The sequence below is a fragment of the Thamnophis sirtalis genome, unplaced genomic scaffold (assembly GCF_051295495.1).
Source record: "Thamnophis sirtalis isolate CommonGarterSnake01/CBP01778 unplaced genomic scaffold, rThaSir2_p1.2 scaffold_9, whole genome shotgun sequence".
NCBI lineage: Eukaryota > Metazoa > Chordata > Lepidosauria > Squamata > Natricidae > Thamnophis > Thamnophis sirtalis.
Genome location: NW_028261389.1, coordinates 49752690 through 49773299, shown reverse-complemented (window position 1 = coordinate 49773299; position 20610 = coordinate 49752690). Strand labels below are relative to the sequence as shown.

The 20610-nt window shown below is 42.4% G+C and overlaps 1 protein-coding gene and 1 long non-coding RNA gene across 5 annotated transcripts in view; one reads left to right on the top strand and one right to left on the bottom strand.

The window, feature by feature from the left end:
* LOC148044125 (uncharacterized) overlaps nt 1-20610 on the top strand; it is a 731740-nt gene that overhangs the window by 682859 nt on the left and 28271 nt on the right. The gene's annotated exons all lie outside the window — the stretch shown is intronic.
* TAFA2 (TAFA chemokine like family member 2) overlaps nt 17865-20610 on the bottom strand; it is a 274868-nt gene continuing 272122 nt past the window's right edge. For all 4 annotated transcript variants that reach the window (XM_087723532.1, XM_087723534.1, XM_087723533.1 and 1 more), the window contains one exon: nt 17865-19337. The gene's annotated coding sequence lies outside the window, so the exon portion shown is untranslated. The remainder of the gene's footprint in view (nt 19338-20610) is intronic.

Here is a 20610-nt window from a genome sequence, read left to right as displayed (position 1 = left end):
GGCTCATCACGTCCATCGCTTCATTGAGTTGGCACGGGGCGGACAGATACAACTGTGCATCGTCCGCATACTGGTGGTATTTTATCCCGTGCCGTCGAATGATCTCGCCCAGCGGTTTCATGTAGATATTAAAAAGTAGGGGGGACAGGACCGAACCCTGCGGCACCCCATGTTAGGGGCCTAGGGGTCGATCTCTGCCCTCTGACTAACACCGACTGCGACCTGTCCGAGAGGTAAGAGGAGAACCACCGTAAAACAGTGCCTCCCACCTCCACCTCCCGCAGTCGTCGCAGAAGGATACCATGGTCGATGGTATCGAAAGCCGCAGAGAGGTCAAGGAGTACCAGGATGGAGGCGTGGCCTCCATCCCTGGCTCTCCAGAGATCATCGGTCAATGCGACCAAAGCGGTTTCTGTGCTGTAGCCAGGCCTGAAGCCAGACTGGAATGGATCAAGATAACTGGCTTCCTCCAAGGACCGCTGGAGCTGAAAGGCCACCACCTTCTCAACAACCTTCCCCACAAAGGGGAGGTTGGAGACTGGACGATAGTTATTTAGAACGGCTGGATCCAGAGATGGTTTCTTCAGGAGGGGTCTCACCACCACCGCCTTTAAAGCGGGGGGAAAGACCCCCTCCCGAAGGGAAGCGGCAACAACCGCCTGGATCCAGCCCCATGTCACCTCCCTGCTGTTAACAACCAGCCAGGAGGGGCATGGGTCCAGCACGCATGTGGAGGCACCTACAGCTCTCATAGCCTTGTCCACGTCCTCAGGGGTAACAGCTTGAAAATCAATCCAGCGATGACCTACCAGATTATCCCTTAGTGCCTCGGCTGGTTCTGCAGGATTGGAGTCCAGGTCCGCCCGAAACTGAGCAACTTTATCCGCGAGGAACTGGACGTAGTCCTCAGCCCTGCCCTGCAAAGGATCACCCGTATCCCTCCTATTTAGGAGGGAACGGGTTATCCTGAACAGGGCAGCTGGGCGCGACTCAGCGGAAGCAATCAGAGTGGCAATGTAAGTTATTTTTGATGTCCTGATTGCCTGGATGTACTCTCTGATGCAGGATGTTAAAAGTGCTCGGTTCGATTCGGATTTACTGGATCTCCAATGGTGCTCTAGGCGTCTCTTTTGGCGCTTCATCTCCCGGAGTTCCTCAGTAAACCAAGGAGCCCTCCTGGATCCACTGCCTTGGAGCAGCCGTAGAGGCGCAATCCGGTTAAGAGACTCCGTCGCTGCCGAGTTCCAAGCAGCAACCAGAGTCTCTGCCGGACTGCGGGCGAGGGTATCAGGAATAACCCCAAGCTCCATTTGGAACCCCAAAGGGTCCATAAGTCGCCTGGGGCGGAACCACCTGGTTGGTTCCTCCTCCCTACAGTGGGGGTTTGGTCTCCGAAAGTCAAGCCTCAGTAGGTAGTGGTCTGACCATGACAGGGGTACGATCTCACTACCCCTCAGACCAAGATCACAAGTCCACTGCTCCGAGAGAAATACGAGGTCGAGCATGTGACCCGCCGAGTGGGTTGGGCCCCGAATTACTTGGGTCAAGCCCATGGCTGTCATGGAAGCCATGAACTCCTGTGCTCCATTAGAGTGTTCACCGAGCGAAGGCAAATTGAAATCCCCCAGAACCATAAGCCTGGGGAACTCAACTACCAGCTCGGCTACCGACTCGAGGAGCGAGGGGAGGGCTGCTGCAACGCTGTTGGGAGGCAGGTACGTTAGCAGCAAACCCACTTGACCCTTAAGGTCCAACTTCACCAGCAGGGACTCACACCCAACAAGCTCCGGAGCAGGGATCCTACGAGGAACTAGAGACTCTCGGATAACAATGGCCACACCCCCACCCCTTCCCTGAGCTCTCGGCTGATGGAGCACCTGAAAACCCTCTGGGCACATCTCTACGAGGGGGACTCCTCCCTCCGGGCCCAGCCAGGTTTCAGTAATACATGCCAGGTCTGCCCTCTCGTCTAAAATTAAGTCCCGGACGAGGGGAGCCTTATGAACTACAGACCTGGCATTTAGCGACAACAGCCTGAGACCAGGGTCCTGATTACTTGTGCCATCTGGCCTTGGAGTGGGACTCATAGGACCGGAAGGAGGGATCTCTGTAACGTAGCGAGCCCTCCTTCCCCGGTAATGGCCAGCCCTAAAGTCCCCGCCATATCTGCCCCTCCCTGTTATGACCGTAATGCTCCGGCCCACTCCCGTGTCCACAATTCCCCCAACCACCCCAATGACCCCCGCGTTCCTCGGCAGGTCCTCCGAATCAAACACACTCATTCATTCACCCAAGCAGTGGGGGTGGGGGTCCACCTTAGAGGGGGTGAGGTGAATAACTAGCCCAGGAAGTTAACGGCAGGCACCCCCAGCTGGCATTTCGAGGGTTTCAGATGGAGGCCAGCAGCGCGGAAGTGCTGCAAGACCGTCTGCAATGTTTTGGCGAGTCCTGACCGGTTAGCAGCAGCGATCAGGGCATCGTCAAAATATGGGGTGACCCCAGGGATACCGTGGAGTAACCGCTCCATTAAACCTTGGAAGATCCCTGGGGCCACACTGATGCCGAACTGCAAACAGCGGCATTTAAAAGCCCCGTGGTGCGTGACAATTGTCTGCGTAGCCACGGTGGCGTCGTCCACAGGCAGTTGTTGATATGCCTGCGCGAGGTCTAATTTGGCAAAAAAAATTCTGTGGCCAAGGGAGTGCAATACATACTGCACCACGGGCACAGGGTATGGTTGGGCTTGCAGGGCTTTGTTGATGGTGGACTTAAAGTCTGCGCAGATCCTAATGGATCCATCAGACTTTAAGGGGACCACAATCGGGGTCTCCCAGCGGGAAAAATCGACCGGCTCCAGAAGCCCTTGCTCCAGGAGCTTATCAAGCTCCGTGTCAACCTTAGCCTTCAAAGCAAGGGGCAGGCACCTCACTTTAAGGCGAATGGGGGCCACAGCCGGGTCTAGGCTCAAAGAAATTGGGGAGCCTGTGTAGCAACCCAAGGAGGGGGAGAAAACATCAGCGAATTCAGAAAGAAGGGAGGAGAGGTCATGCCCCAGGGCGGAAGAGCAGCGGGTAGAGTTAACCCCAGAGATAGAGAGTCCCAGAGCCCAAAACCAATCCAGGCCCAACAGGGAGGCCAGGGGGTATTTTACAACTAAAAGGGGAAGGCAAGCCCAAAAAAAGCCATAGGTTACAGTAAAATGGCCACAGCCCAGCAAAGGGATGGGGTTCCTCTGATAGTCCCTGAGGCGGCATTTAGCAGGAGCCAGCTGTTGCTTGTGGAGGTGGGGCAGAAGGGAATATAAGGAGTCCCACGACATGATGGATCTGGCGGATCCCATGTCCAGCTCCATAGAGCAGGGGCAGCCTTCCAAGAGGAGGTGCAGGTGGAGCTTACCCTGACCCCCCATAGAAGAGGAAGAGGCCAAGTCGATGACCCATTCGGGGCACGCTTCATCAGCATCCTCGATGAAGAAGCAGTTCCAGCAGCGGGCCATAGGAGGAGGAAGTGGGTGGTAGGCGGCAGCAGCCATGTTGGACGGGTGCTGGTCAGTTTCAGCAGAATGGCAGACAGTCGCCAAATGACCTTTCTTGCCGCACTTTCTGCAAACGGTGTTTTGGAAATGGCAGGTAGATCAGAGATGCCGGCCTCTGCAGCTTAGGAAGGAAAGACCGTCCTTGGCAGAAAGAGATTGCAGACGGTGGATGGCCAGGTCCAGCTCAGACTGGAACACGTCAGAGACTTGCTGGCAGTAGACTGAGAAGGCAGGAACCGGCTGAGAAAGCAGGAATGGCTGAGGTAAATATCGGAGATCAGGCGTGGACTGGTCAGCCATTTCAGAGGCCCGGGCTTCGTCCACAGCAATCTTGAATTTTAAATTTTTATTTCCATTCCATTCTATACAATCACATGTTTACTGTGCATAACCGGGGCATATAACATTGAATAATAAACACAGCCCACGCTTATATAGAAAATGCCCTCTACAATACAAACCCAATATACCTCCTTGATCCACCATACACCCTCTTTCAACCCCCTCCAACTTTCATTCTTCCTTCTTACATACCCCTCTACTACCTACTTCCCCCCCTCTATCACTCCCTCTCTTAATCCATTCCCTCCCTTCCTTCTCTTCCTCCTCTCTCTCACCCCCTCCACTCTCCTTCTTCTTTCGCTCAACTTCTCCCTTCGGTGTACTTCTATTACCTTCCAGTATATTCAGCTTGTTCTATTTTAACACTAACATTAAAAAGCCACAGTATACAAGTGGAATCATGTACTTTAGAATTTAACACATATTGTATTTCCCCCCTCCCCCCTCCCCCTGGAACCCCACCTCCCTTCCCTTCCCCCGACTTCCCAGAGCCTGTACATGGTATAGCATTTTAACAATCACAGTCTAAAATATCTCAACATTGAGCTCAGCTTCTTACTGTTACCCAAAACAGTTTAAGTTATTACTAATGTTAAACATAAACTATCTGGAGTTTCTTAGTCCCATAATAAGCAGTTTACATTGTTCGTATACATTAAACTCAGCTTCTCACCATTACACAAATTTAAACAGTTTGCTTTGTTCTGTCTATTTCCAAACCCATTAATTTTGTTCCCTTTGTGCCTCCTTCCTCTATAACACAATTTAGATACATTTCAAATTTTTCTTTTGATTTCCTCTTCCAACTCTTTTTTGCCTTTATTTGTATCCATATATATATATATATATATATATATATATATATATATATATATATATATATATATATATATATATATATATATATACACACACACACACACACACACACACACACACACACACACACACACACACACCCCTTCACACACATATATATGTATATATATACGTACATATTTATACATATATATATTTTGATATTCATTAGTACTCCTCTCATATATGCTTTTCTTAGGTCTCCTGAAAATTCCCTAAATATGCCCTTATTCATATTCCAAACATGATATTCAGATAGCAATTTTTACAATCATTAATATACTTTTCATATCAAAATAGCTCCCATTCGACCTCCAAGATCTTCTTAACTACACTACCCTTCCCAATTCCATCCAAACTGGGCCATGATCCAAAAGAACCCCCACCACAATCTCTGTCCTCTTCGCCCCAGAAAGTAAATCATCAGTAATTTATATAAAAGTTCATAATTATATCAAGTCAATATCTTTTCTTCAGTATGCAACTATGTCGTTTTTCTTTTGCATGACAGAAATCACAAAGTATTGACCATGTTCGAGATTGAGGCTGTTTGAAATAGCAAAATATTTTCTTTCTCTTTTATAAAAAGTTCGGACATAGCTCCTTAATCAATGGCCGATAACTATTAAAGTTGTTGCAGACTGCCTTATTTCCCCATTCGTCTGGTAATCGTACCGCTAGGTCCTTGTTCTCTGATCCCTTGCCCCACCGGGAAGGAAAGATGATGCTTTCTATCTTGTGGTTGTATAATTTGTTGTTTATCTTGTCCTTCTCGTTGTCTTTCTCCGGATCCAGATGATTCAGAATGTCCCACCTTCAGGGTCTTATAATAGAAATCTCGGGCTTCCCATACAGAATTGAGATGATATTTTTGCTCACCAAGTGTAATTATAATACCAAATGGCACATCCCATCTATATTGTATCTGACGGTTTCTGAGTTCTTCCACTAGAAAAGCGTAATCTCTCCTGGCTATTAACATTTGGGGTGGTATTTCTTTGAAGACAATCAAATCCTGTCCGCCAATTTGTAGCTTGGTATTATAAGACTTTTCCTATTTCTAGACTCTCTTGTAGCAAAATATATGATTACATCTCGAGGGAGCTGTCTCTGTTTTGCCGTCCAAGAATTATGGCGGTAAATTTTTTCAATCTGCCAATCAAAGTTGATTCCCGGTCTTCCCACCAAATGACTGAAGGCCTCTGAGAAAATCTGTTTCAGGTCCTCTTGTTCCCTTTCACACAGTCCCCTGATTCTTAATGCAAGCTCCATCTTTTTATAATTTATCATAATGATTTGTTTTTCTGTATTTTCAACTTTTTGTTGCATCACTTCAATTTTGGATGTCAAGTTGGTATTGGCGTCCTCCAGAAGCTTTAGCTTATCTTCCATTCCAGCTTTTTCAACTTTTTGTTGCATCACTTCGATTTTGGATGTCAAGTTGGTATTGGCTTCCTCCAGGAACTCTAACTTAGCTTCCATTCCAACTTTTTCAACTTTTTGTTGCATCACTTCGATTTTGGATGTCAAGTTGGTATTGGCTTCCTCCAGAAGCTCTAGCTTATCTTCTATTCCAGCAACATACTCTGTCAATACAGTTACAAATCCAATCATGTCTTCCTTTGTATTAGCAATCCTAGTGTCAAACTTGTCACAAAAGTCTGTAATAAGTTGCTTTATCTCCTCTCTGAATTCTCTAAGTGTCTCAAAAAGAAGTTCTTTCGTTAGCAAATCTCCAGTAGGGGGCATAGAAGGTAAAGGCTGCGACTTCATGCCAAATGCATGAGGTGTATTGCTAAAAGGACGTTTCCCCGACTTTGATTTTGGTGCCATTATCAAACAATTAGTCAAGAATTACTCAAACTCTGCTGGCCCATTATGTAACTTGCAAGAGAAGAAAGTGTTGAGTCCCCCCTTTATTTGTTCATAAAGGTTTTTCAAAAGATTTCAAAAAAGAGCGTTGTAACAAAGCACGTCTCAAAAAGAATTAGCATTGTAGTGTTACAGTTCATATTCATCTGTGTTTAAGATATCTCTATATTGACAAGGAGGCTTAACAGCTTTTAAGAATTGATAAGAAAAAGAAAAAGAAATTCTTGGTAGGTCTTCAAGGAAACAATGTTAATTAGTCAGAGAATGCTATCAGGCAATACCTTTGATCTTTCTCTCTGTCGGCTGTGCCAGGAAGCTAATAATATACAAATGCGAAAGCTAGAAGATCGCCATCTTAGAACCAATTACACAAAGGGATTTTTTTGTCACATTGAAACTGGGATTTTTGATAGGAAAAAAAAAAGTTCTCAAGTTCGGTCTCCGCCTGTATTAATTTCAATAACATAGTTACAAAAATTGTCCAGGGGGGGGGGGTTTCTCGCCTTGCGCTGTAAAAAAAACAGCTGAGATTTTCTGGCCGGAGTAGATGACTCAGCCTTGACTGACTCTTCCCCTCCGTTCGCAGCCAAAAAAAAAACTGGGAACTTCAAAGAAGACTCTTGCCGACTGAGACGCTCTCTGCTTTTTTCTTGCCTGAAAAAAGAGATATCTAAAAGATATTAAATAGATAACGAACCAGGAATCTGGGGGCAGCTCCGTTAAGCTGCCGACCACGGCAACTCCCTCCCCGGAAGCCTCCGTCCACAGCAATCTTGAGGGTCAGCTCTGACTACGAGAGAATTCGCCGGTGTAGGTGAACATCTCTGAGGCCATAAATAAATTGTTTGAGGAGGGCCTCATTGAGATCGGAAAACTCACAGTTGATGGCAGTAGCCCGTAGGGCAGCCATGTAGTGGCTGATAGATTGACCTTCTTTTTGGACAGAGCAGCGAAAAAATTGGCACCGTGCAAAACGGGAGGGCGCGGGCTCGTAGTGCATCTTTAGCCTTGACAGGAGCAGGTCCCATGACATAGAGTAGACTGGGGAGGGCGAAGAGAGAGCCCTAGCAGTAGTGAACATCTCCGGCCCGCAATAATTGAGGAAAATGCCGCGCTTCCTGTCAATGGACAGGTTGGTTAAATCATGGGCTAAAATAAAGCATTCAAAGCGTTCCATGAACGTGTCCCATGATTCAGCCTCTGCATGGAATGGAGAAAATACAGAAGCAGCAGCCATGGGAGGCACTGTTCTGAGGGACAATAACTGAGGAGACCGGTTAACATCAAGAGGAATGTTTATTAACTGAATTAGAACAGGCAAAGACAAGCGACCCCGTCTGACAGCTATTTATACTTCTAGCTGTCAGATGGGGAACCAATGAGAAGTCCCGGTTTCTCCCGCCGGCTGACTGGCGCGTCCTGGCCAATCAGAGGCAATATACACAGCACCATCTGCTGGCCAGGACACAACACATGCAAGTGTGTCCTATAACAGGGCTGTTACCTTGGCAAGCCGAACTATTACTCTGCAATAGCATTGTGATCTGGCTACTCTAACAATGCCATATGATAATAATAATAATAATTTACAAAGAACAATAAATTTACTTCGCTTTTTTGAGCATGGAAATAAAATAAAGATTGAAGTTGGTTCCTATTTACTTCATAGACCTTTTTTCCTGGCTACAATAGAAAAAGGATTTGCCATTGTCTTCTTTCAGGAATAGCCTACAGTCTTGGTATTCCTCATTGGTCTTCCATCCATGTATTAATGAGGCCAGATCTTGCTTAACTTTTCAACTCAAGCAAAGTCATCCTTGTGCTACCATCTATGTTTTCTAAATACATCTTCTGTTTTGTTCATATTTGGCATATTCGCAGAGGTATTTCATAATGCAAATATAAATACATACTAAAATGTTTTTCATTATCTTGCTTTCTGTATGCTCTCCCACTAAGATTTTAATGAGCTTTTCATGTGAAAGTTATCAAGGGACTGTGACTGAAAAACAGCAGCAATTAGAATATATAAAATAGATGTACTGCAGGATTTGGGAATGTAAATCCATTAGTTTTGCGCAAAGCTTCTTGGGGGAAAGCCTCTGCTTGCATAGTTTATAGATGTTAAGAAGACCAATATTAATTTTCTGTGACAATGACACACACTGGAACGTGTTTCTGATTGATTAAGCAATGAAAATCAGGCCTTTTGAGCCAATATCTCATACTCCTGAGATCTGAGAAGCTTAAATTCTTTTCTGAAGGCAATGGAGTCCTAATAAGAGGGAGAAAAAAATGTAATTCCAAAATTGAGTTCCTTTTACAAGAACCATATATTTTCTAAAACAAGATTTCCAGTTTTGTGTCTGATGAGTGGATTCTGTACTGCCATAACTTTTAGCTCTCAAATACTCTGCAGCGATTGGAAGAAGATCCTTGATTGTCTTCCTTTCTTGTAACTTGAAATGTTGAGAACAAGCAACAAAAATCAATTGCTCCATGATCAAGGAAAAATAAATCCATTCTCACAAAATCAGAGCAAAAGGAAAAGAAAAAAATCTGCAGCTCAGAAATTGGCAGGATTGGTCACTGAAAAGTTTCCTCTATGAGGAAACAGAACCACCATGGAGAAAGAAGAAATTCACTCCCCTAGTTTCACTGCAATTGAATTGGAAGTAAACCAACTTAGTTCTACAGTGTTGCTGATGGCATGAAAACATAGGTACTTTCAAACTACGCAGTTTGAAATCTTCAGTCTATACGGAAGATTTCAGTAACATATGTGTTAAATGTATTTTGTATTTTCTTCAAAAACCTCCAGTGCCATAAAAACCTAATTTCTATTTATTCTTTGAAATATTTTTTGGATATTAAGAGATAATAAATCAGCCTAAGGCAATGCAACTCAGTATTTCATGACTATGGAAATGAATCTTCCCCCCTCTCCTCCGTTTTTTTAATCTTTCTCGATTCTTTTCAGATTCTTTTTTCTATTTTTTTCTTTTATTGTCTTTTGGTTTTCATCATTTTCCCCCCTTATTTTCAAAGATTGTTTTGCTAAATGTATATGCTAAGAATACAAACTACAAACTAATATCTGAAAAAAATGGTTGAGCAAAGTTTGGATCTGAGTTAAATTTTCTTATATTGCAAAAAGATCTATTATAATTCCAACAGCCATAGTGGAGCAGTGGTTAGAATGAAGTACTGCAGGCCAGCAGTTCAGCAGTTCAATTCTCACTGGCTCAAGGTTGACTCAGCCTTCCATTCGCCTGAGGACAGTCAGTAAAATGAGGACCCAGATTGTTGGGGCAATTTGATGACTCTGGAAACCATTTAGAGAGGGGTGTAAAGTATATAACTCTAAGTGCTATTACTATTTAACTGTGGTAACAAATATTAACAAATATTAAGAGAAAAAGACATCATACCTGCCTTTGGGGGAAAATAAGCAGTAGGTTTTTAAAAATTATGAATTTTAATGTCTTTGAAAAAAAATATGTTTTGTTTATTTATCACAGAGGCTTTCCCAAAGTAGTGATTTCCAGTTGCATTGGGACTACTTCTTCTAGCATAATCCATTCAGTATTGCTAACCCAATTGAAAGACAACTGATTGGAGAATGCTGATAAAAAAAATCACCTGATTATAAGTGCACAGGTACTCAACTGAAATCTTTGCTAAATTTGTAAGAGTAAAAACCAGGTAGTATATTTTTGAGTGATGTTTTCTAATGACATAGAAAAGTAACTTAAATGACTGTTATATACCGCTTCATAGGGCTCTCAGCCCTCTCTAAGCGGTTTACAGAGTCAGCATATTGCCCCCACAGTCTGGGTCCTCATTTCACCCACCTCGGAAGGATGGAAGGCTGAGTCAACCTTGAGCCGGTGAGATTAGAACCACTGAACTGCAGATAACAGTCAGCTGAAGTGCCCTGCAGTACTGCACCCTAACCACTGCGCCACCTCGGCTCTAAGTAACAACAACAAACCTAAGTAACAGAAGCTTATTGCGAACCAGTAGAACAGTGGTAGGTTTCAAAAATTTTCACTACCAGTTTGGTGGGTGTGGTTAGTTGGGGGGCATGTGACTGAGTGGGTGTGGCCAACTTGACATCACTCACGACCATGCCCACTCAGTCACCACCAAGCCATGCCCACAGGAAAAGATAGGACTTTTTTAGGATTTCTCCCTATCTATCCCCTACCCTTCCTTCGCCAGTTGCCCCAGTTTCCCCTCCTAAACCCCAATCCTAGCCCCGCTTCTTCCCCTACCACTGCCTCTTTGGTTGCTTAACTTCTGTGGCGGCTGGTCCAGAGTCCGGAAGGCAAGAAGACAAGAGTTTTAGGCAGCCCCAGTTAGCCCTAGCTGCTGGGAAGCGGCTGGCTGGCAAAGAAACCTCCCAGCTGCCACCTCTTTGAGAAATGATGTGGAAAGCAGCTCTCAAAGAGGCAGCAGCTGTTCGCAGGCTGCTGAAAAGTCCTCCAGTCGGGGAAAAAGCTGCTGCCATCACCATGTTCTTCATGCATGCCTTGGGATGCGCATGCGTGAAGAACATGGTGGCAACAGCAGCAGTAAGTAAACCTTTATTATGGTCAAAGACCAGAATACACATTAGTTTTTACACTATGTTAAAAAATACTGACATTAAGATATAATTAAAAGATACTGACGTTAAAAATGGAAAATAACATACATGTTCTCAGATTGTTCGGGTCACTCCCTGGTTTACCTGGGTGCAACACTGTTAAATATAGGAGTAAATACAATGGTCCAATGATTGTTAGAGATATGTCCAGATAATTGGTACAAGATGACAACTATACTTCTGTAGCCAATTTTTTTCTTATGGACATTGCAGCAGCACAGAACTTTGCCACTGCATACGTGGTAACCAGGTTAGTGTCCTGGAGGAGAAAGCCTAGATAAAAATTGTCTGCCCTCCCTGGCAATCTCTCTAATAAGGGGAGAATATGTGCAGACCTATAAGCTCTGTATAGCTCGCAGTGTAATAGAACATGTGAATTATCTTCCACTTCTCCTTTACCACATATACAAACTCGTTCTGCTATAGGTGTTCTCTTATACCTGTCCTGGAGGAATCCTGAAGGAAGAGTCTTAAATCTGGCTCTGAAGAAAGCTATTCTTTGTTTTGGGAAGATCAGGTCATTTAGATATCTTGCCGATTCCCACACACCTTGTTTGATTCTGTCCCTACTGTGGAGAGACAACCTATTTAGTTCTTCTTGGAACTCCATGTCCTTCATTCTATTAATTACTGCTTGCTTTGCTTGATCAAAGCCTAGGGACATTAAGAATACCGCTGAGAGTCCATAAGAGCCCAGCTTGTGATCAATTGTCTGTTTCCAGGGGGAGGGGAAATTGTTAGTCAACACTAGTGGGGACAGTCCCTCTGGAAAGAAATGCATTTTAAGCCAATGAATGATCATCATCTTCAAGGCCCTTATCTGAATTTGAGGCATGCCTGTCTCAATTCTTAACTGGGCATTTGGAGTTCCATTGGGTGCAGCTAAGATGCCTCGCAGGAATTTGGTTTGTATGTTTTCTAGCAAGTCTCTCTTTGCAAGGATGCCTGTTTGTGCCCCATATAGAATTTGTGCCAATGTTTTGGCCTCAAAAAGTTTTAAGGCAGCAGGTACTAATTGACTTCCACCTGTATAAAAGAAATGCTTAATTGCATTTGAGGACCTATTGGCTACTTGCAATGTGTGATCCAGGTGTGCTTTCCATGTCCCTTGCGAGTGGAAAACCACCCAAGGTATCTAAATGTTCTAACCTGTTCCAAACTATGTCCTTCTATTTTTCCAGGAATATTGGCTTGGTCTTTTAGCAAAAACAAAAATTTTGGATTTATCAAAATTAAGGACCAGCTTGTTTTGCCTGCAATAGCCGAGTGTTGCCCTAATTGCTCTCTTCAGTCCTACAGGGGTTTGTGAAATGATAGTGGCATCATCAGCTTTTTCACCAACCGGAGGACCTTTCAGCCTCCCCCTCTTTGAGACTCGGTATGCAAAGCATGGGGGCAAGTGAGCAGTGACTGGAGGCAGGGTGAACAATCAGTGACAGGGGGACTGGTTCGGAGGCATGGCCAGCTGGCCCATCGCTACCGGCTTGCTGAACTGGGCAAAATGTCTGAATAACACTTCTGCAGTGAAACCTTCTTAGAACCCTTTCATTTCATCAAAATCGATTAAGTCATGGTGACACCCACAAAAGAGGAGTAAAGGGAATATGGAGTGAATTCAAGAGATTCTAGGCTAATTAAGAGACGGGGGCATATTAATATGTAAAATAGCAGACTGACTTTTTCATAAATCCAATTTATATTTTTCTCTTAGGAACTATTGGCATTATGCTCCAAGCATGGAATCCTAATGCTCTATAAATACTAAGTTATTGGTAAAAAGTCTGCATTGGAAAAATTACATATGCCACTCAGTTTTTCTCCCTTAGATAAATAGATTAGTAAATTTATTTATGTCATATGCTTGACCACAAATATCTGGTAAAATCCTCATCTAAAATGCCAGAATTGGAACTCATGTTTTATTCTGGTTCCAATCCCTGGTTTATTTAAGAGAGACAAACCAGGAATTTTAATCTGCTTTTCATCTTTTTAAAAGGGACACTGGAGAATTTTGCACAGTTTGTTTGGCTCCTCTTGCTGCTGGAAAGCCAAGCAATGCTGACTAAACTCATATAGTGAAAGTCATAATCATTACAAATCTAAATTAGCCTAATAGCTGATTAGGATTATATTTATTTCATTGCACCATAAATTGAAGTCATCTGATATTACATTGAATTACAACCAGAGGTGTGTTGCTTCCGATTCAGCCTGGATCGGGTGAACTGGTAGTGGTGGCGGCAGGAGGCTCTGCCCACCCATCTGGATGCTTCTGCACATGCGCAGAAGTGGTACGCGCGAGCACGAGCAAACCGGTAGCGGCAGGATTTGCAACCCACCTCTGATTACAACATTATATGCCATATTGTATAAAATAATTTAAATAGCGTATTTGGAATTTAGATTGACACAGAAGCCAAACATTTTCAAGGTTAAACATTTAACTCAGTTCTAATGGCATAAATGAATGGTTGAACCTGAAAAATCTCAAAATCACTGTTAAAGTTCTGAGAGGAAAACAAAACCCTATTTTCAGGTGACATCTGATCTCAAATAATAAAAGAATTTAGAACTGGGCTGGCAAAAAAAATATTCAAAAAATGAGAAAATTATAGAAATCAATTTTTTTTGTAGTTGTGGGGTTGAAGTATTCAATTATTTTTCACCTACTAAAATTTTTTTGCACAGAACTTTATATTTTATCTGACATTTCTTAAACCCAAAAATAGAACCAAATATTCTAAAAAAGGATGTATGTTTATAAATGTTAATAGCATTATAATAATTTTCCACTAGTCAATTGAGTTTTCAGTAGATCTTTAAAAAAGATTAGCTATTATCTTTTTTATGTTGGAGATGTAACAAATTTAAAGAAACTTGCATATGCAGTGGTCATGTCAACTGATACAAATATTCCTTACTGATAAGATATTTTAAATGTAATGAATAAGGTTCTTGGAAGAAAATTAAGTTTAAAAGATAATGTTAAATAACATTCATAAGTTGTCTATTTATTAAAGATTCCAAGCTAATGAGAAAAAGCTAATCACGTAATCTTGAAAGTATGTGTATGTACAAGACACTAAAGGCTGATTTAACATAATTTGTCAATTCTTAGATTTTGAACTACTTTTATTTATTAATGGAGAGTTTAGATTGGACCACAAAATTGGTTTAACTGATTATTTATTATTTAATTGTAATGCTTTCTATGCCTTGAGGGAGTTGGGATAATAAACAAACAAACAAACAAATAAGTAAGTAAAAAGATTTCTATAATACTGTAGAACTGTTGAAAACTACAACTTAATTTTATTGTATCATTGTATTTCATTTTTATTAGTTCTTCAAGTAAATAATTTACTTTAATTTTAAACAATAGATAGATGATAGATGATAGATAGATAGATAGATAGATAGATAGATAGATAGATAGATAGATAGATAGATAGATGATAGATAGGAGGGAGGAAGTTCCATCTTATGAATCCATTTTCCAGCATGGGAAATATTCTTAGAAATTTTGTAATGAATCCAGATGGACCCAAAAATACCTTTGATATTTACAAAGTGAACACCATTCACAATCCTTAATATGTCAACATTATAGAAAAATCAGTTGTTATAGTTCACCATCTTATATCCTGAGATCAATTATATTTCCCCAAAGAATCTATCCTTCCTTCCTTCCCTCCCTCTCTCCCTCCCTCCCTCCCTCCCTCCCTCCCTCTCTCTCTCTCTCTCTCTCTCACACACACACACACACACACAGACACACACAGTCTGGGCACATAGAGGGTGGCAGTAGTGATAGAGCTTGCTTTAGCTCTCCGCCATCCCAGAACTGTGCCGCACCAGGGAGTTCTGCGTGGATGCGCCCAGCAGCAGCACGGGAGCAGCAGTGGGGGGAGAGCTTGCCTTGGCTCTCTGTCATCCCAGAATTGCACCGCACCAGGGAGTTCTCTTCGGATGTGCCCGGCAGCAGCGGCGGTAGTGGCAGTGTGGGGAGATGTTGCCTTGGCTCTCCTGGAACTGTGCCACGCTGGGGAGTTCTCCTGCAGGGTTCAGCAAAGCGGCTCCAACAGCAACAGGAAATGCTTGGGGAAGGGAGAGCCGGAACTGATTGTCCGGGATTGTGCTTCAGCCACCGCTGTGAAAATGTCTGTTTTGCCAGGCGCATGAGGGAAGGAAAGAAGCCGGTTATTGGAAAGAACCTTCCCTTCCCCTCCAGAGAGCCCATGCCAGGAGAGAGGAAGGGGCAGGCTGGTTTGAATGTGGGCGAGCAGGTGGTTTGGGATCAGCACCTCCTTCACTCATTCGGGTAGGCGGAGAAAGGAAGGAGGCATGTGATAAAGCTGACTGACCCAGGTGCTCAAAGAGGAAGGATCGGCAGGAGAAAGCCAACTGCTGCCAGCAAGGGGGCACAAATGAGCAGCCACCCAGCAGCTGCCCATCCCACAACCTCCCCGCCAACCTACTGACCTTGGAACACTCTGCTGGATGGCCTTTCCTTCGCATCCTGTTGCCGGCTGCAGCCACATCTGGGCAGGTGCTGTGCCCCCAGAGCAGTCACATAGCAGTGCCACGTGGTCTGTTGACCATTCTAGGGCCCAGCCAGTTGCTTCTGGAGGGGGCAGTCAGTTAGGCAGCTTTCCCCCCACATCCCTGGCGGCTGCAGCTTCAGAGTCTCAGCTAGGTGGGCAAAGGAAGTGAGTGGGCGGAGCAAGCATGGTGTGGATGGGTGGTGCAAGCGACCAACGACTGGGGGGAGTGAACTGGGGGGGGGCAGGTCAGGGGACGGAGCATTCCAGTAAGGGGCCTCCGGAAGAACAGGTACGGGAAGGCACCCTAAATTGCACCATCTGGTACGCCCATACCAGTGCGTACCAGCTGAAACCCAACCCTGAACTAAATGCTGAAAACTGTATTATAGAATTTTGACTAAATTGAAGCCTTGGTCGCATTGACTGATGATCTCTGGAGGGCTAGGGATGGAGGCCATGCTTCCATCCTGGTTCTCCTGGACCTCTCAGCGGCTTTCGATACCATCGACCATGGTATCCTTCTGCGACGACTGCGGGAGATAGGGGTGGGCGGCACTGTTTTGCAGTGGTTCTCCTCCTATCTCTCGGACAGGTCGCAGTCGGTGTTAGTGGGGGGGCAGAGATCGTCCCTGAGGCCCCTAACTTATGGGGTGCCGCAGGGGTCGGTCCTATCCCCCCTACTATTTAACATTTACATGAAACCGCTGGGCGAGATCATCCGAAGGCACGGGATAAAATATCATCAATATGCGGACGATACTCAGTTGTATCTGTCCGCCCCGTGCCAACTCAATGAAGCGGTAGACGTGATGAGCCGGGGACTGGATGCCGTTAAAGACTGGATGAGAGCAAACAAGCTGATACTCAACCCAGACAAGACCGAGTGGCTGTTGTGTTTCCCTCCCAAAAATTTGACCACCATACCATCACTCAGGCTGGGGGGACAAAATTTAAACCCCTCAGAAAGGGCCCGCAACTTGGGAGTCCTCCTGGATTCACAGCTAACTTTTGACCACCATCTTTCAGCTGTGACCAGGGGGGCATTTGCCCAGGTTCGCCTGGTGCACCAGTTGCGGCCCTACCTGAATCGGGAGGCCCTCACAACAGTCACTCGAGCCCTTGTGATCTCTAGGCTGGAATACTGTAATGTGCTCTACATGGGGCTGCCCTTGAAGAGCATCCGAAGACTACAGCTAGTCCAGAACGCGGCCGCGCGAGTGATCGTGGGCGCACCACGGTTCGCCCATATAACACCGATCCTCCGTGAGCTGCACTGGCTACCTGTTGGTCTCCGGGTGCACTTCAAGGTCTTACTCACCACCTATAAAGCGCTCCATGGTAGTGGATCTGGCTATTTGAGAGACCGCCTTCTGCCGATTACCTCCCTGCGCCCCATCAGATCGCATAGAGTTGGCCTCCTCCGTATTCCATCCGCCAGTCAGTGCCGACTGGCGACTACTCGGAGGAGAGCCTTCTCTGTTGCGGCTCCGACACTATGGAACAATCTCCCCGTGGAGATTCGTACCCTCACCACCGTCCAGGCCTTCCGCACAGCCCTCAAGAACTGGCTAGCCCGTCAGGCCTGGGGATAATTTGATTTTGCCCCCCCCGAATGTTGAGTGAATGTTGAGTTTTATTATCTAATCTTTACTTTGTGCACATTTCTTTTTTGTTATTGTCCCACACTTCCTTTCCCTTTGTGACTGTAAGCCGCCCTGAGTCCCCTCAGGGAAAAGGGCGGCCTATAAATAAACAAATTGAAAAATTGAAAAGCCCTTCTTAAGTCTACTACAAAATAATAATTTAGCATATTTTCAAATAATCTCCCCTTATTTTATAACTTTTAAAAATATACCATATTAATATTTACAATATCAAGACACCTAATTCTATATCCAATCCCCCTAATTAAATTTTGGATTAATAAGTAGCTGAATTACACTCTATACATTTCAGATCTGATCAATGTAGTTTTCTACCATCCAGTGTCAAACATAAAAAAGATATGAAATAATTTTGCAACAATTTTGCATTAAGTGAAAGAGCACAGTATCCAAAGATGTTCATTTGTCATACAACTCATTTATTTCTAATTAGTTATGTCAGGGATTTGCAATGAAGACTATTTACCTTTTTCATAATTTAAACAATGGAGATTTTGAAGCAGTTATTTCTATCAGGACTGAATTTGTTTCATACTCTTACTCACAAAGTAAATAAATATAGATTATTTCCCTCTTTGCCTTCTTTAAGACTAAGCTGCACTTAGAGCCTCAGTATTTCTAGATAGCATGGTATATATTAAATGACATATAAAATTATACATTCTATAATAACTCAGGGAAAAAAAGTTTACTCCTTTTTAAGGCATTTAATTTTTTAAAAAGTGAAATTAAAGAATAGAAGATAAAAAACAATTCAACAAACCAGCCCTAAATAGAACTAAAATTTCTGAAATAGGCAAGAAAAACATCAATAGTTTCTAAATTTGAAAAAAAAATCCCTCTCAATAAACATCTAAGCATCTACCTATGCATCCGGGCAGCATCCAAACAAACATCTATTTTCTTTATATAAAAAATCTTAAAATTGAATGAATAGCATCAAATTTCAGAACAAAATTTAACATGCATCCCTGCCTTCCTTCATAAAATGACTAGCTAATTATTGTTAATTATTATTTACCACCATTTCTTAAAGACTTAATGTTTATAAATCCGTAAATTAAAGTTCATACAAGGAACATTGTTTTCTTTAAAATTATATAAAACAGATATTTTAACAATAAAATATGGGAAGGGTGTGGAAGGAATTTTTCATTTCTATTATTTAGTTGTAAAGAACTGCAGTAGCTGATTAGGAAATGACATCTGACTAATGATTTATTAGTATAAGAATGATGTGTCCAGATAAGTACTATCTGTCAACAATACTGATTAACAATGATATTACATTTACATTCCTATAAGAAAAGCAACTTCAGTGTGTTGAAATATATAGTCTTGGAGCTTCAAGATTAGAATTCAAATTAAAGTGTCTAAGGCGGTGCTGTATCCAAAGTCAATTTTTGGAATAGTAATTTGATTAAACCAATGCACAGTTCCACCAGTATTTGAACAGAGGATGGAAATATTTCAAATAAGCTATATCAGTACATTTAAAAGAATGAGTTTGTAGAGGTTAAATATTCCAAGTCTAAGCCCAGGATCAAAAAGACTACTACTTTTTCAGGATCCTTTTAGCATCCTTTTCACTTCTTTTGGCAAAAAATGCATGTTCTTTCTTCTTGTGTTTACAAATATACCGTTCTTTCCATTGAAATCTTTATTTTAGAGAGTTTGTATCTCCGACTTTCTTGCACTATTGATCTCCAGTTGCTGTTGATTATAGCATATATGTTCACTGACCCAGTTTGTACCAGCAATTTTAACCTAAACCTCAAAGATCATCTTTAACTAAGAAAAGTTCCAGCTTCTTTGTAATGAATGTTATCAGCCTTGAGTTTGAAGTGGTTTATTTTCTGCTAACGAGTTACCTGTAAAAATAAGATATTAAACAAAGACAAAATCAAATTTAGATGAACAAAATAAGATTTATAATGGCACAAATCTATTTATGCATGCAAATAGCAATATGCTAATTATTAATAATGTGTATTCTAAAGCAAACAGATAAACCTGAAACTGAAACAGACACCAATAAGAAAAACAATGTCCTTAATTGTCAGGGGTCAAGGTATTTAGCTAGACAAAGGCCTGTTGAGATTATCCAAGATTTTTATTTGAGTATGCCATCTTGTGTTGAAATCTGGTATTCTCCACAAAATCTATTATGAGCACATCTTTAATTTATACAATTTATAACCTATTATTTACAAAGTGTCAAAAAACACAAAATATTACTTAACAAATAATATAAATTTATAATTGCTAAAAAACCAATCTTAATTATTAACGAAAGTTCTCATACATTTAATAATGTTATAATATTTCATAATTCTCAAACACTATTAGTTTCTAGTAAGAACTATTTTTCTATTGATTCTATTGGAATGATTATTTCCCCAATCATTTCAGTTTCTGACATTACTTTAGCAGAAAACACTAAAAGAAAAAAAACTATGATTCTCCGTTCATGATTTTATGATCTTTTCTGTTAAAGTAATGTCAGAAACTAAAATGATTGGGGAAATAATCATTCAAGAAAGAAAAATAACTATAGTTTCCTTTGTATTCCTTCATTTGAAAAGGAGACTTCGCTAGACTTCATTTTTTTATCCCAGCCAACATCATAAATAAAATGGTCACTGAAAAAAAGTATGCAAGTCTAAAGATTTTACAATAATTAGATCTTTCCATAAGCTTGTCTTCTATTTGAAAAATGAATAGAAAAGAAAAAAAATCTCTATCATATCAAAACACCTTTAAGAAGTATTTCTGTTTTGTCAGTGGACTCAATAAATAATCGTGTTACTTTCTGACACAAAACTTCATTAAACAATACTCTCCTTTCTCTGGAGGCCTGACCCACTGGATTGGCTATGGTAATAGTACATCGGGAAATCTCCAATTTTGAGAGGCCACACTCCTTTATGATGAAACATTCCTTTGCCTTCAGCAAAAACCATCTGCATACAGCTCTTTTATCAACTTGGAAGCATGGAAACACTGGGAGAATACTAAAAAGGTTGCTTTAGGAGTTTAGTCCTTTTTTAAATGCTTAAAAGCCTCTCTTTTCCAAAAAAGAAGAGAAAGCACTGATGGGGTAATGTTGCTATTTATGAAGGCAGGTAAGAAAAAAACCCACAG